Consider the following 16633-nt stretch of genomic DNA (forward strand, 5'->3'; position numbering starts at 1 on the left):
GGGGGCCACAAATGCCAATTGACTTGCATTAGCTGAGCTCCACTGAAATACATTACAAGCAGCACCAAACAGTTGTGGGATGGAGTTAGAGAATCTTCCTCTGAGAATGGAATAACAACCCTCAAGACGCATGGCCATGGCCGCTCCCTCCTCATGCACCTGGGAGGCAGTCAATGTACCGGACACCTCCCTTCTGTCCCCTGGGGGCCATCGGCTCCCAAGGTGGCCCACAGCACCCCCCTTGTGCCTGGGGGGTGGCCACTGTGTGGGTGAGGTGGGATTTGTCAGTGGCTGTCCTCTCCTCACAGGCCCAGGAGGTGGTCAGGGCCCCTCCTCCCTTCCGTTCCCTGGAGGCAACAGGTTTTTGGGGTAGGGGTGGCCTGCTGCACCCCTCTTATGCATGGGGACTGCCATGGCATGGGTGAGGTGTCTTTTGTTGGTAGCCATGCCCTCCTCGTGGACCCGGGAGGTGGTCAGGGGCCCGCCTCCCTTCCTCCTCCACAGGGGCTACAGGCGGGTCAGGAAGGGAGCAGCCCCTGGGTGAAAATGGGTTCTTCTGAGGGTGGCTTCCTCCTGAGGCCAGATTGGTCGAAGCCTGGGGATGGCATGGCCTCCAGGTTGGCCTGGACAGTGGCTAGGGCTCAAGGAAAGCCTCAGATATGGAGGGAAGAGGGGGGTTTGGAGAGACCCTGGATCCCACTCTCCCTCTGTTGGGACAGCCAGAGTCTCTCCCTCTCTCTCTCTGACCTTGTCACGCTCTCTTGTCTCTCCAACTCACTTGCTCTCAACTACTCATCACCAGCTGCTTATCCCTGCTCTCTGACTTCATGAGCCAATTACAAACCTACAAACCAACCTTAAAAAGTCGTGGTGGTTCATGAAAAAAAGGGGTCCCATGAATCGCAGGTTCGTGGACGTCGAACTGACCCGGTTTGTGCCGAACTTTGGTTCGCAATTTGGTTTGTGCCCACCTCTATTTGTGTTCATTGTTATAAAATTGCTTTTTGCCTTGCATATAACTACCCATACTTTGAGTCATAATGCTTGCATTCATAAATCAGTTTCCTGCCTCCCAGAGTCCTTTAATTTGAGCTCATACCTGTGGCTGCTGACATTGCTTTAATCCTTGTTCTAACTTTCCATTTCCCCAGGAACAATTTTTCAGAGGGTGGTTTGTCCTGCTTCTGGAGAGAGGAGACAAGAAGGCATGTAAGGAATGTACACAGGTTCTAGCCCAGTGTCTCTTGCATCATTCACTATCCTATCCCTGAATAAGGAGTTTTTTATATTACAAAATTACATGCAGGTGCCAGAGTCTTCAGTTCTCTAACAAAGGTATCTCTTTACAATTTAATTTGTCATGGGGTCATGGTATCTATCAAATGCCCCTGTTCATTGTTTCAGGGTTTCCTACTCTCTTCACAGTCATTTTCTCCAGTTAAATATTAAAATAGCTGTACTATGCATTACTTCCCTTTCTCAGTCATAGTCAGCTCAGTATACAAACTAAATCCTTGCTTTCACTGTTTCTCTGTCAGGGCTAGACTCTCTGTGTTAAAATCTAGTTATCCCGGGGGCCTCAGTTCCTTCATGTTTCACACCACATGCTTTAGTCACCGCTGCTCCCAGAGCTTCCATGCCAGCATGTTTCTTGTAGTATCAATCCTCGTGTAATCCTCAGAACATTTTCCTGGGAGTAAGACCCTCTGAATGGACTTAAGTGAGATTCTGAGCAAACCTGAGTAGAATTGCTCTGTCAGCCACGAGTGACTCTGACATAAAGGGTTTTTACTATTATTATTAGGGAGAGAACTATCCAGAACTACAAGAGTTCCTGTAGTCCCTTTTCTCAAGCCCTTAGATCAGCAGAGAAACACCTACTGATGGTCCCTGACCCCAGGGAGGCTTGGCTGGCCTCAACTAGAGCCAGGGCATTTTCTGTCCTGGACTCGACCTGGTGGAACTCTGTCGGAAGACACTCGGGCCCACCAAGACCTTTTCGGTGGGCCTGTAAGAGATATTCCACCAGGCATATGGTTGAGGCCAGCACTTGGATCCATTCTAAGTAGCCTCCCTGCCAGTCTCCTACTAGTGGAGGGGGGGTATATGGTCCATCTGCCCCTATGTGCCAGGGAGTTAGAGTTTACCAACCTGCACCTATGCCCTCTTTCCCCCCTGTGTATGGTGTGCAGGGAAAGGGGAATGGCACCCCATCTGGGATATTGAAATGTATGCTGCTTTATAAGATTTGATTTTATTGTTTTACTGTTTTATCTGTTTAACTCTGTAATCTATCTGTTGCTGTAACCTGCCCTGAGCCCGCTTGTGGGGAGGGTGGGCTATAAATGTAATCAATCAATCAATCAAAACAAAAACTTCTCCTTCAATTTCCTTCTCACTTTCCATTCGTACTTCATATTCTTTCTCTCACTACTGCCTCTGTTTCTGATGCTTATTGTTATGCAAACAGAGTCAAAATCAGAAATGAATTTTTTTTTGAAGAGCATTCATTCAATGTATCAAGTGAAGAAACAGCCATGGGGGCAAACAGCCCAGATTCTTGGACACAGGCTCAATGGAGAAACAACTTGGAGCTGGCTACAGCCAAGATGTGATCCTAATTTTTGTATAAAACAAAGGACATATAGGAAGAAGATCCCTTTAAGGTAAAAGGAACACTGATGAGGTCATTAATGGAAGTTCTTTTTTTATCATATCACATATGAGTGCAAAGCGGGATTCTCAGCTGAGCACTGGCAACCAACAAGACACTCTGGTGGGCAGGAAAAACAAAATGGTATTGTGTCGACACAGTGACATCAATCCCAGCAATGCCAACTTCCCCCCCCCACCCCATTTTGTTCCCACTGCTCTATGGCAGTGGGAGTCTCAGGATGCCAAGCAGGAGGTCTCCCATCAAAGCAGCAGGCCTGGCACTTCTGGTACAGAGTTCTTAGAAAGACATTGCCTGATTGGGAACCATCTTCCATGCTTAATGAAGATGGAAATAACATTTTTTCAGCTGAGCTTTTCTGCTTTTTCAACAACACTAGATCCAGAATAATCCCTGGAGTCCTTAGTTAGAGCTAACAATACCCTTTAAAAGACCAGCATCACCTTGTTGAGGGGGGACATTTTGAGCTACAGGGAGATGGGAAAGTCCCACCAGTAGAAATCCTCCTATTTGGTGTGTCCACTTCATAGTTCTGAGTATCATCAGCATGTTGATGGTGCCCACCTGAAAGTTATAGATAATCTCCTGCCCACAAGGGCTTGACTTAATGATGATGTAGGAGATGGAGTCCTGTAGAAATCCTGTATTAATGATTCTTCATCTCCTGATCTCCCTGACTCACTCTGGTTTTCATGAGGCAATTCAAAATTAAAATTCTCTAAACCTTAGAGACTGCTTTCTTCATTGCAATATGTTTCATTGTAATTTTTAAGATCATGCAAGCTGTACACTGAACTCTCAAAGTACAGAAACAGAAAAGCCCCATTGTTCTAGATAATCATATGCCCAACTCTTTCTATAAGAGTTTGTATGATGTTTGTATTTGGACTTAATTCCATGGTATGGGTAAGGTATTCATGGACTTTTGTGCATTTTTTATTTTCAGGTTATGAGTTACATATCATAGGCTACAAGGGCTAGAAATCTGAATAGATCTGAGTGACAGAGAGAGAGAGAGAGAGAGAGAGAGAGAGAGAAGGCTTTGACATTAAGAGCGTATGTGTCCATATGTGAAATGGTCTAAAAATAAAACATCATCATCAACAACAACAAAGTCAAATCCTTCTTTACAGAATGACTTTTTCCAGACAGAAATGTCAAGACCTTTACAGCCTTATAAATAATTTCCTTTTGGAGTGATAATTCATAAAGCACAGTAAAGGGGCATCCTGTGATGCCATTAATTGTCCTTTCTAAAATGAAATCAGTATTTAGACAGCAGCTTATTAAAATCTCAGATGTTAACAAGGCTGGATCGACAGGGGGGGGTAGTCTGCCCCTGGCGCCGCTAAAGAGGGGGCGCCGGGCACAGCTGCCAGCCACCAGGAACACGCGGTCAGCTGAGCGGAGAGCTGGGAGGCCACCTGCACCATTCGCCTGCTCTGCTGATGGGGCACGTGCAGCAAGCCTGCCCCGCTGATGGCACGTGCGTGGCAAGCCAGCCACCCTGTCAGTGGGGCAGGCGAATGGCGCGGGCAGTCTCCCAGTCCTCCACTCAGCTGCCCGCTGCCACCAGCTTAGCAGCGCACCGTGCGCCGGGGTGGCCAGCTTGCCATGTGGGCCTCTGTGTGATGACATCATGGAAGTGACGTCATCACACAGTGCCAGGAGTGTGCACATGCTGTACGCACGTGTGGGGGGGGGGAGGCCGGACTTGGGTTGCCCTGGGTGCCGGCAACCCTAGATCCAGCCCTGGATGTTAACCATATTGAAGCAGCTATTGGGAACAACACAGGAATCTACATGATCCAAGACTGGATTGCATTTGTATAGTTTATTTGCTACACCTTCCCAGGGACCAATAAGCATACCAGGAACTGCTACTTCCAAGGAAGAATGGCCTGTCTATGAACTTAACAAGTTGCAGGGGCACAGTTAACCACCAGGAGTATGAATGTTTTAATGGCCCTTGGGGACTCTAACATCATCCTTGCCTTTTATACTTATAAAATAGTCAGCTGCTGTGGCCTTTGGAGTGCAGTTCTCTGACAGACAGTAAGTCAGGCATAATAAAGTTCAAAAAGATGGTACAAGAAGTATCCAAAGTGTAGAATTCTTTGTTTCTGTCGAATAGTTTGAATCGTCCCTTTTTAAAACTCCTTGATTTATTTTAAAGTTCTGTGTTGCATTTCATCTTTTTTCCCATCATGAAAGAAAACTATGGTGTAGGGGAAAGGATCACATAAATGGAAAGATTTCAAAATATACTAATTACATACTTCACACATACTGGTTAGGCTGTAATAATGATAAACACAAAATGAGCGTTCTGTTATTCTGCTGCGGCCAAAATAACAGAGAGTCTCATGGCTCCTGAAAGAAAAACCACTTTCTGGCTCACTTTCAGGAGCCAGAGTCCACATTGCTGAAGTTGGACCTGTTATGGATGGATTCCAACATTTTAGGAAGAGAAACAGGTCTCTCACGTTTTAGTTTGCAGCAAAGCACAAAACTCCAATTCACAAGATAGGCACGGCATGTCAACATCCCAGATGGCAAAAGGAAGAGAAAATCAGCATGCAGGTGTCACATCTTGGACATCTGTCATAGCATCCTGTCGACTCAGCAGGGGATCAATGCACTATTTTCCTTATCTGACACCTAGCCCTTCCTCTCAATGCATACATTGCTAATTTGCACCTGGCACAAAATGGGGTTATGAGCAAAAATGTCCTAGGGTCATAAGTAAACGCCTTATTTAGAGGGAGTTTTGAATGGGAAACCCAGTTTCTGATTGATTCAAAAAGAGAACTCTCATCACCTGAGATCTTCTAGGGAAGAGAGATCAAAAAGAAACAAGCCTTTGTCAGCCTGCAACCTTTTACAAAACCCAGACAACTTTCAGCATGGGGAGAGGTTGATCCAAATTTCTGGTTATAACTAACTCAACTTACAACTAAGTAAATGCTTAGTTAGCAATTTCTTTTATTTTCTGTTTCTGTAGTTCACTTGTGTAGAATTCCCTATTGGATTATTTATGTGGGCCTAGAATAAAAAACATTTCTAAAATTTGATACTTTGACCAGATTATCTTCCAGTTTGGTGTAGTCGTTAAGAGTGGCAGGAGTCAGGACTCTAATCTAGAGAACCAGGTTTGATTCCTCAGTCCTCCACTTGAAGCCAGCTAGGTGACCTTGGGTCAGTCACAGCTCTTTCAGAGCTCTTTCAGCCCCACCCACTTCACAGAGTGATTGTCATCAGGATAATAATAACATACTTTGTAAACCACTCGGAGTGTGGCCTTAAATTGTCCCAAAAGCCAGTATATAAATCGAATGTTATTATTATGATTATTCCTTATGAGCTAGTTGCTCTTTAAACTCACACTATAATATAGACAAGGAAAGGAAAGGGGGACCCTGGCTTTTTCTCATATAAATGCACATGCAGAAATATATTTAAGGACTGATCTATAGGCTGGACCTAGAGCAGCCTATCCAAAATAGTAATTTTTCCAGGTGGCTGAAAGCAAACTGCTGAGGTTGTATCTCTGTGGTCCAATACAGCTAGGGCATGTACATAAGGCCCAGAGGTAGAGGCTTTCTTGAGAGTGGGAGTTGTGCTGCCCATGTTCAAGGAGGCAGTGATTAGACCTTCCAGCTAGTCTCCAATCTTCCATTCTTGGGCAAGATGCTAGAGCAGGTGGTTGCTTTCCAGCTCCAGGGACTCTTAGAAGAGACTGATTTTCTGGACCCATTTCAATCTGGCTTCAGGCCAGGGCTTTGAACAGAGACTGCTTTAATCACCTTGATTGATGATCACCAAGAACTAGACAGGGGGAGTGTGACCCTGCTAGTCCTGCTGGATCTCTCAGCAGCCTTCAATTCTATCTACCATAGTATCCTGCTGAGCCGCCTCTCAGCACTGGGACTAAAGTACCATTTTACAGTGGTTCAAGTCCCATCTGGGAGGTCGGACTCAGAAGGTGGTATTGAGGGATTCCTGCTCTGGCCCTTTCCATTCACCTGTGGAGTTCTGCAAGGCTTGATCTCATCCCTCATGCTATTTAATATCTTTATGAAGCCACTGAAAGAGGCCATAAGGAGGTTTGGGCTTCGGTGTCACCAATCTGCAAAAGATACCTAGCTGTACCTTTCTGTTCCACCTAATTCCAAGGAGGCTGTTGATATTTTAAACCAGTACTTGGAGTCAATAATGGGCTAGATGAGGGCAAAAAAGCCAAAACTGAATCCTAACAAGACAGAGGGTGTCTGGGTTAGCATAAAGGTAGGCAAGGAAGCTGAGATCTGTCTTGGATGAGGTAATATATCCTTTGAAAAGCCAGGTTCACAGCTTGGGAGTACTAATCGACACAGAAGTCACCTTAGAAAACCAGGTGGCTACTGTGGTTCAGAGTGCTTTTTCCTAGTTTCAATTGGTCCATCAGCTGCACCTATTCTGGAAGCAGCTGGGAAAGATGCTGGCTTCCAGATAGCTCTAACGTGCAGCCTCTTTCAACACAGATTTAAAGGAATCCTTACTTACAGTTAGCGCCAGTGAACGAGACATGGTTCAATCAGAAGCAAGATACATCTTTATTGGTCCAGATTTATTCGTAGACTAGCGGTAAATTCATGATAGCTGTTGCATCCTTGCTTGAGGGGGTAAGATGCTGAACAAAGGGAGGAAGAGGACCATAAACTTTTAACACCTTCACAGGAAATCTACAATAAACTTCTATATTGGAGGGGGACTACAATTCTCATGAGTACCAATTGTTAAAGGGACAGCACATAGTTCTGACTACACAGATACTGAGGCTTTCTAAGCTGTGGTTACAGTGCAGCACCCATTCCTGGCTCAGTCAGATTTAACCACAGTGAACCATGCCTTAGTTAAATCTAGAATGGACTATTGCCACCCTAGTCAGAATGAAGAGGCTTGGGTACTAAGGGGCCACTTTATTAAAGCAACAATATAAACAGTTAATGCGGCAAAGAGGGCCTAACTAGAGGTACAGGTCAAGCCAGCGGTCGCACTGGGACCTCCTCTTTGAACCTGTCTGGGCAAGACCCACTGCCCTGGATGCGAGCTATCCATGAGGCATGGCTTGAGCCTGGCCAGCCAGGCAAAATGGCTCCCCCCTTAAAGCTCCAAACACTCCAAGCCATGGTGCCTGAGGGAAGGACTTGTCCAGGAGGTCCATCTGGCAGTCTGTCCTTGCAGCTGGACCATGAAGCCACAGCCGCTCCTGACAGACCCCAATTCCCCACCAATGGGGAGATGTCAAGGGTGCTCACCGATCCACTCTCATTTCCCCAACTCTAACCTGCCACCACTCTAACCAAGCCTCTGCTTAGGCCTAGGCACCCCATAGGTGGCATATAGCCTCCTGAAGCCCCAGCCACAAGTAAGTTATAAAACTGTTGTTGCCCTTCATGGCTAGATGATCTCCATCGCCTCTGCAGAGGTCAGCATATTCAGACCTTATGCCAGGATGGGGCAAATAAGTATCCCAGCCTTCCCCCAAAGCCTTCTACAGGGCCTTGTTGGCCTTACACCACACCCTCTCATCACCTCTGTAGAGGTTGGCAAATTTGGCCTTTAAGCAGGGGCATGGCAAATAAATGCCCAGACCCTCCCCCAAAGCTTTCTGTAGGGCTCTGTTGGCCATATGCATAACCCTCTCAAGGATGCTGGCTGTATGCCTAGCCCTCTCAAGGCCTACTGCGACCCAACCTTCCCACCACACATGACGCGGAAGCATTGTGGAACAAGGTCATTACCATCCAGGTGAATGACCAGAACGTGAGGCAGAGGACCACACCTCTCCTTGAGCCATAAAGCCACTACTTGCCTGTGCATTGCAAGTCTGTGTGAGCCTGTTACGGAAAGGGCCATATCTAGAGAGCCACAGGCATTACCACACGGTGAATGAACAACATGAGGTGGAGGACTGCACCTCCCCTCGAGCCTTCAGGCCACTACTTGCCTGGGGGCTGCAAGCCTGTGTGAGCCTGTAAGGAAAGGGCCATGCCCTGTGAGCCAAGGTCATTACCATGTGGTGAATGACCAACGTGAGGTGGAGGATCACACCTCCCCTCAAGCCTTCAGACCACTACTTGCCTGGGCGCTGCAAGCCTGTGTGAGCCTTAAGGAAAGGGCCATGCCCTGTGAGCCAAGGTCATTACCATGTGGTGAATGACCAACGTGAGGTGGAGGATCACACCTCCCCTCAAGCCTTCAGACCACTACTTGCCTGGGCGCTGCAAGCCTGTGTGAGCCTTAAGGAAAGGGCCATGCCCTGTGAGCCAAGGTCATTACCCCATGGTGAATGACCAGAACGTGAGGCGGAGGTCCGCATCTCTCCTCAAACAGTCAGGCCACTATTTGCCTGGGTGCTCCAAGCCTCCCCTTCACATAAACAGGTATACATCACAACTGAAAGCCTGTTGAGTGCTGGGTAAAATGGCAAACTTGATTGCCCTTTTCCAAGCTGGAAAAAATCCTGAGGAATCCGGGCCAGGGATCAGCCGGCCTCAAGGGCAAGCTAACTAGTGCCACCATCAAAAGACCCTCAAGCAGGCATCAGAGAAGGCCTAAAGCACGCCAGCTAGCAACAGACCTCCCTCCATAAAGTGACTCAGTTAAAGGAGTTGAGAAACCCGCATACTTGGAGGTCCTCCTGCATGCCTGCTGTAATCCTAAACCTGAGATATGGAAACTGTGGGATAATTGTGGTCTTGTTACAGCCGTGGGTGAGTGTTACATGCCCCCTCAAGAAAAGAGCTGAAGCAGTCAAAGCCACACCTGAGACAGAGCATCCAGTTGGCAGAGCCCTGACCGTGTAGGGATGGCCCTTGAATGACAACTCAACAGCAAAGAGTCCTTAGGCAGGATCTGGAGGAGGCAAAATGCCAACTCAGTGTCGTCCTTCTGTGCCAACTGCACACCACTGGACAACCTGACAGCCCAGTTGAAGCATATGAGCACACATGTATCATTTACTGGGCTTCCCTGGGTGGGAAGGGTGAAGAATGGAATGAACTACATCAGGTTGTTTGGTACCTAACCAAAAAGTAGGGAGACCAGCCAGAAAGGAAGGGGCTTCCCATCCATCGGAACATTCTTCCACAAAGCAAGGCATTGGCACACTTGATAAGATGCTCCATGCTGCCAAAGTACCTTCAGCTGTATAGGGCTGAGTCCCCATACCCAACTACTGCTGGGCTTACCACAGACACACCAACACCTGGCACCCACACTTTGCCACCTTGGGCAGGATACAGTTGAGTGAAGTCATCCCTGAGGGACATGGATAGGCATGACATAGTCAGTCAGGGCTTCAAAGAAGGGTGTGTGTGAGTGTGCTGATAAGAACTTGAGGGGACAGCATCTGAGCTACCCCACCATATTGTTACCAGAACTGCTTTTTATAATGGGGAAATTAGCTTTAGCAGTCTGTAACTAAAATTAGCGCGGATCTAACCAATGTTTACGGAGGTCCCGATTCCAGACACTCTAGTGACAAAGAGGCAGACTACAAATAGGTTCAATCACGTGTATTTACTAATAGCGTGGTGTAAGCCTGAACTTGCACATACACACAAGAAAGCTTACAAGGACTAGGAAATACAGAGTAAGAAATATAGAGACTGTCGCATTAGCAGGTTCCCAACAATGGTAAGGGAAATACTCACTTATCCTGAAGCGGAGCAGAGACACAACAGCGGGGTGGTCCAATGCCAGCAATGGATCCATGGACAGACAGCAAGGGGTTCTGGATAGGAATGGTCTGAGCACCGTGTGGTCTGAGAGACCAACTTAAATACCCCAAAACGTACCCTGGGGCTGGTGCTGTACTTGGTGGTTCTCACAGATTAAAACAAAGGCTCTAATGGGTTACTGAATGGCTTGGATGGGCCACTTTGGTAATCTGATTGTGATAAGTGACACCTCAGGAAGAGGGGACAAAAGAGGGAGGGGGAAATCCGAGTGGGCTGAATGGATGTTCCAGCGGACAGGGCTTGCCCTGATGTCATCAGCTTCTGGAATGCGGAGGTTTCTTTGAGATGCATTCTCTAAGTGCTTGGGATGGTCGGCACTTAGTTCCTTCTCCGGGGCGGCTCCTAAAATATGCAGAGCAGGGCGAGGTACTCTCTCTGCGGACGTGGTGCGCCCGCTTCACCGAAATGGCTTCTCAAAGCAGTCTTTTCCTCTTGGTCTTCTGGCTGCCTAAGAACATGGTCGCCGGCTGGGCATGGCAGGGGCTGGTTAGCAGGCTGCCCGGTAGCGAGGGCAAGCTCGGGGACCGACCCGCGGGAGGCTCCAGGTGGGAACTGACCAGGGAGTGCCTAGCCAGGCTCGCTGGAGGTTTCCCCGGCAGGCGCCCGGCTGCTAGCAGTGGCTTAGGCCCAGATGAGGCAGGCTTCCATGGAGGCAGCACGTAAAACACAGTCCAAAGCAGGGAACAGGCACGGTCCGTGGCAGATGGTAATGCAGGCACGGGGAACACTGGTAACAAAGTCCAAACACACACTGGGAAGTCCAGATATAGGTCTGGGCAGGGCTGCCCAGGAAGAGAGTCCTTTGTGCAGTTAACTAAACATGGAGTCAAGGAACTACACAGTCTATTGCAGCAGCAAGGTAATTGACAAGCAGGCAGGAAACTGACACGTGTACCAGAACACACACGTGCAGGGCAATCTTTGTGTAACAGCAATGCAGGAAACTTTAACACAGTCCATGGCAGGCCTTAAAGAGGGAGAGGGGGCCTACTTGGCAACAATATAGGCCCATTCACATTACCAGTGGGCACTAACCCCAAGATGTGCTAGCCTGGTCATGTTGGGCGGAAAGAGCGAGGAGGGGCGAAGAGGTAGGGACTGACCCACAAGGCCCCCATGGCCAAGCATACCCCCAGCTGGGGTCAAATGGACCTATCATCACTGTCCACCGGATACCTACCATAGATACTACCTCACAGCCATGCACTCTATAGTTTGGAATCCGCTTCCCTCACCACCAGCATGGGAAATGCTCCCATTACCTCCCTATCAGGTGGTTACACTGCCACTGCTATCGGTCCAGGCTCCAACAACCAGCCACCTTCAGCCATATCCATGTCAGTTTCCACTGTCACGCTCTCTGGAGGTTGTTCACCAGACCCATTGCTGCCAGGGGTGCTGAATGATGCTCCCAGGCCAGATGGACCCAACTTTGTCAATCAGTTCCACTGCCATGCAACAGGACTGGATTAAGGCAGACTATCCCAGATCAACTAATCTGTCAGAAAGGTCAGATAACATCTTAGACTTCTGTGTCCCACATGACAGCTTTGCAGGTTTTTGCACTCACCCCAGAAGATTCCCCACTTAGCCTCCTCTTCTGGGCCCAGGCCTTTCCTGGCATCTAGATGTGCCACTAGGTCCCTGATGCCACTTGTACTCAGAAGATGAAGAAACTTGCCTCAGGGTTCTCCTGGTTGTGGGGCACATACATGCTCCCCCTTTCTTTGGGGTACCTTCGGATGACTTTCTTTGGTGGCATTCCACCATGCTCTTACAGCAACCCACAAAGCTTGACACTTAGTAACTATAATAATTGCCCTCCAATATCAATTTGTTCTGTTTCTTGTAAATTAAATGTTATTCATCAAATCTCACACACTGCCAATTAAATGGTTAACTTCCTCTCACCCCTTCTGTGTCTCTTTTTCTTTGCACAAAAACCCAGCACTTGCTAAAACAGATGCAACAACACAATAGGCCATCAGGTGGCGTGAGTGAGAAAGCCCAACAGCAATTCTTAGTCCTAAAAAAAAATTGAGCCCCGGTGGGGGGGGGGGGAACAGTGGAGGGGTTTACCAGCATCCACACTGGGAATGAAGAACCCTGCTAGGCCAGTAGCAATGTGTGATACCAGCCCAGGTATGAAGCAATCCACCCCCGCAGCCTATAGCAAGGCCTTACTGTTGCTGTTGTAAGTACTCCCTCCCACCAAAATGAAAACTGGGGGGGGGGGAGAAGCCCACTGCCAGAAGGCTAAAAAGGCCACTGAGTGCCACTCTCAAAATGGCTCCACCCAACTGAATAAACTGCCAAGCTCTCCCACAAAATGGCTCCTGCTGCCTGAAGGCTTTAGGTCGAGCTACTGCTGCTGGAAATAATCCCCCCCCCCCCGCCCAAGTAAGTGTAAATGGCAGGGGAGGGGAAAGTATGTGGGGGGCTACCAGCATCCACCCTGCTAGGTGAGTAGCAATGATGTATGAATTAATCCAGCCCTCAGATGACTGCAATTCACCCCTGTGGCTTACAGCAAAGCCTATTGCTACTGCTACTTGAAGTATTCTCTCCTAACAAAGTAAAATAGTGGGGTGGGGAGGAGCCTAGGTAGGCCAGAGGCCTGCAAGGGCTGGGTATAACCCTGCTTTAGCTCTCCTGACTAATAGCAACAGGTCCCAAATGTGAATAAGAAAAGGTCTGTCAAACCACTGAGGCTGGCGCTGGGGCCGGGCTTTCATCTTGGAGTTTGAAGGTAGCAACCAGGGGAATAGCACAATGTCTTGAAGGCAGCTACTGCTATCTAATCCTGAGAGCCCTTAGTAAAAGCAGCCTCAGAGGAGCTTGGCAAAGAGAGCTTGAAGTATGCTCTGCTCAGGCTGAGCACGAGGTGCAGACTGAGAATGCTGAGGGGGCGGAGCTACCTCATAAAGCATCTGGTTTTGCCCCCTCTCACAATGCCTGGATGCCCAGGAAGGAGAGGCTGCCCTTTCTCCTTCCAGGGTGGCAAAGGACGGCACCCAGCCATAGCAGCCGGTGGCAGTGGCTGGGGTTGCTGCATTGCAATGCACTCTGCTTTGGGTTATGCTTGAAGAGCTTTCAAAAGCTGCAGCTGGTGCAGAATGCTAGACTGCTGGTTGGGGGGGCCATCTCTCAGGAGCAGGTGACTCCAATATTACAGCAATTACACTTGCTACCAATCTACTCCTAAGCACAATTCAAGGTTTTGGTCTTGGCCTTTAAGCTCTACAATGGCTTAGGACCTGGGATCTGAAGGACCACCTCCTCCCGTATGTTCCTGCCTGGGAATTAAGATCACAAAGAGAAGCCCTCCTGACTGTCCCAGCAACTACAGAAGTTGGCCTGGTGGATACATGAGAGCAGACCTTTTCAGTGGCAGTCCCACTATTATGGACAGCATCCCCACGGAGATGTGCCTGGCCTCTTCACTGCTGATCTTCAGGGGCCAACTTAAGATGTTTTTATTTAGGACTGCTTTTAATTAACTTTGTGTTCATGTTCATTGGCAGTCATAAACAGTGTTTTTAAACTTTGTTTTTATTTAGTTTATTATTATATTGAGTTCCTGCAAGGTGGAAAGGCAGCTAATAAATGTTTTGAACAAATAAAATAAATAAGGCTGGGGTCAGTGAAACTGTCAGGGAAACTTAAGTATCTCTAGAGAGTAGATCCATGCTGGGATGTACGCCACAAATTTTAAGTATGCATGGATTTAGTCATACTATTAGGAGTTTGGCTGTCTTGGTTAGCATGAATGTGTCTATTGCTGTGGTTTTGCCTGACATATTTGATGGTGATCAGGAATGTAACAAAATCATTTTAATGATTCTTAATAGGATGTAATCATTATCCAGGCATTGGAAGATGACACCCTTTAGCTATTTGGAGTGCCAAGAAACTGTTTGTAGCAGTTTTGAATTTAGGACAGGAAAAGATACATAGAAATGAGATGTTAGACGGATTGAAAACAGCCTGAGGGGCTGTGTGGAAATAGATGGACGATCAGTAGCTTTGCTTCCTGCTGCAAGAATCTGTTTGCTTCCACTATACTCTGCTTATGTATTTATAATTTAAACTGCAAAGCTCTCCAGTCCTCTCTGATCAAAAGAAAACTAAATTACTTTAGAATTGTTGATGAACTTCTTGCTCATGGAAATGGGAACTGCTAAACTCTTTTGACATCACAGACAACTCCTGTAATCACTCCTTAACGGAAGTCATTGGATGCTACATTGCGTGAATGCCTCATACAAGCTTTCCCAAAGATACCATGATTGTCCATCCCAGATCTTGTTAGCATAGCCAGTATCAATAAGGTACTAAGGACCCATGAATGTCTGATTAGGGCCACAGCCTCATCTTGCTACAGTCCCTAGAACATCTTTCTCATTGCTTATGCCAAGCTTATAATAGAATTCAAAGTAAATAGAATACAACGTGGGCCAAAGCTGAACATGAAGTAGGGAAAGCTGGGTTCAAACTGCTGCGTGGCTGTGAAATTCAGTGGATGATCTTGGGTCACTCCATCGCTCAACCTGATTTAAATAGATGCTGACAATGCAAAAGAGCTTCCCTATGCAACTTTTTCATGCCTACTGCCTCATTTAAACTGTGCTGTGATACAGTTACACATCCTTAATTTGCACTGTGGAGATCCATGGTTTCCACCATAGTTGCAGTGGCATGTGAACTTATTTATTTAACTTATATACCGCCTCTCTGCCCTATTTAGTGTTTGAGGCAGTTTACAATATACATATAAAATACACTATTAAAAACTAAACATTGATAGCTGCTTTGTACAGATAACAACACAGTTAAACTTTAATAGTGAATTCATGCTACTTAAAATAAGATACTGAGCATATGCCAAATCACATAGGAGAGTTTTGCCTCACCACCATCACATCCAAATCAGGCCTAAGTTATTTCACAGGAAGATAAGATGTCAGGCAATGTGTGGGTGGGCAGAAATCTATGGATAGCATCTTGAGTTCATTTAAGGAAGAAACTGAAATAATAAAAACATCCTTTTCAGAGAAGAACTACTCACCACTTGCCAATTTCCAGAAACCCAGACCCAGCATATTGTTAATGTTCTAAATGCATTTATTATGCCCCAGTTAAATCCATTGCTCTGCGTTAACAAGAAAGAGTTGTATGTAGCATTTGGCTTCAAGTCAAGGGGAGGGGGGTGTTCTGATTTCCTTCTGTGTTTCTGCTAGATAGTAATAGAGAAATGGCTGTTTAAAACTAATGATGAGAAAGGAACATGCTTTAAGGGGAATACATGCAACCCAGATTTAGGGCTAACATAAATAGTGCAATCCTAAATAGAGTTATACCTATTTAAGCCTGTTAACTTCAATTGACTTAGAAGGCAGTAAAACTGCTTAGGGCTGCACTGTAAATGTATCATATCCACCATGCTGCTTTTTATAACGAGCTAAGAAATTGTAACACCTGTGCTAATTTTGCTTGAAAAGTTGGATGAAAATGGTTCTTGTCATTGATGTTTTCACTTCCTTCAAAATGATTGGCTGTGAGCCTGTGACAAGCAAATATGCTCTCTTGTGGACAACAAGAAGACAATTCCCTGTGTATAGTCAAAAGCTCAAACCACAGGTTTCTTGCAGGACATCTTTGCCTTTAACAACTGTATGACAAATAGAAATTCAAACAAATGAATTTTTTCACAGGACTGATGGGAAAAGTTTCACCTCTGATGTTCTACCTCTTATGTAGCTATTAAAGGCACAGGAGCTCTGCATGGGGGCGGGGGGTTGGTTGGTAATCCTAGTTGCTACAATCTTAAACAAATTTACGAGGAAGTCCAACTGATTAATGATAAAGTTCTTCGGCCTATGTGGCCTCCTTTCTTCATAAAGACATGGTATTTTGACAGTGTTCTCAGATAGAAAAGTGTGCAGGGCCGGTGCCAGAGTTTCTGGCGCCTGAGGCTGGGGGCAACTTCAGGGCTGTTGCCACCCCCACATGTGCACACTCGCACCCAGACTGCGTGATGATGTCACTGCGTGTGACATCACACAGCATGCCACTGCAAGCTGGCCCCATTGGCACAGCAGGCAGCTGGGACGGTGTGCAGGTGGCCTCCCAGCCCTCCTGCTCAGTTGCCCCACACCACTCCGGCCGCCTG

Source organism: Eublepharis macularius, chromosome 4 (genome assembly GCF_028583425.1).
Source record: "Eublepharis macularius isolate TG4126 chromosome 4, MPM_Emac_v1.0, whole genome shotgun sequence".
Taxonomy (NCBI): domain Eukaryota; kingdom Metazoa; phylum Chordata; class Lepidosauria; order Squamata; family Eublepharidae; genus Eublepharis; species Eublepharis macularius.